The following is a 1,016-nucleotide window of genomic DNA, read 5'->3' as shown; positions in this document are numbered from 1 at the left end:
GAGAGCATCCCCCTGAAATTATGGCAGATAGAACGGGAAGCAATAGCTTCTTTGCTCTCTGCTGGTTTAGTATTCTGACAGCTGCTGCCGTCAGAAAAAAACCCACAACATACGAATGAATAGCTATATTGCTATTGGCTATTTCAATTTGCAATATCCAATAGCAAGCTGGCTATTGCACCCGCCCTCTGCTGCTGTCAATCACTAGAAGAGGAACTGATGGAGAACTTCAGGTCCACCTCTGTTGATTGACAGCAGCAGTGGGCAGGTGCAATAGCTAGTCTGCTACTGGCTATTGCAAAGTGAAATAGCCAATAGCAATCTAGCTATGCATTCCTATGCTGTTTTTTTGTTGTTGTTTTTTTTTGACTGACTGACGGCAGATTGCAGGGAAAGGTTTACTCTGCTAGATCAAGCAGAGTAGACCTTTCTGGGAGAAAAATGTTTCTCTCCCGGGCGGCCGGGAGCCACTACCTAATAACAGGAGACTCCCGGAAATGTCCAGGAAAGTTGGGATGTCTGCCAACCCACATCTCAAATATGCTATATACAGTAGGTGCATCTTATAGATACATCCTTTTAGCAATGTAAGCAGTGAATGTACGGCAAATAGTAAATCACCAAATCACTTTGCCAGAGTAAACTGATATCTTTGTTAAATGTCAGTGACTCCCAGAGGTCAGGTGAGCTAATATTCCACCTCAGAATAGTGTTCTTGACTTTTAGTGTTGTTGTGATCAGATGGGCAAAAGTCACTTTAGAATGAAATGTAGAGTTTATTCTGCCACCATAAACTCAGGGAGAGGGGGTTAGGGCACCAAACACCCTAAAGGAAATGACATACTAGCAGCCTTTACAGGTAAATTACCTTCAAGCCAGACCAGCAACCTGTGAATAGATTGGCTGTGGTAGACCATGGGGCTTCATCTTCCTGAGTAAGACATCAACTTCCTTTAAGGGTCAAGCCCAGATCTGGCTTGTCAGGCAACTCCAGCCAAAGTCCCTCTTTGGTGACT

The sequence above is a fragment of the Nanorana parkeri genome, unplaced genomic scaffold, assembly GCF_000935625.1.
Source record: "Nanorana parkeri isolate BGI_ZX_2015 unplaced genomic scaffold, ASM93562v1 scaffold1337, whole genome shotgun sequence".
NCBI classification, from domain to species: Eukaryota; Metazoa; Chordata; class Amphibia; order Anura; family Dicroglossidae; genus Nanorana; species Nanorana parkeri.
This window is presented reverse-complemented; position numbering follows the sequence as displayed.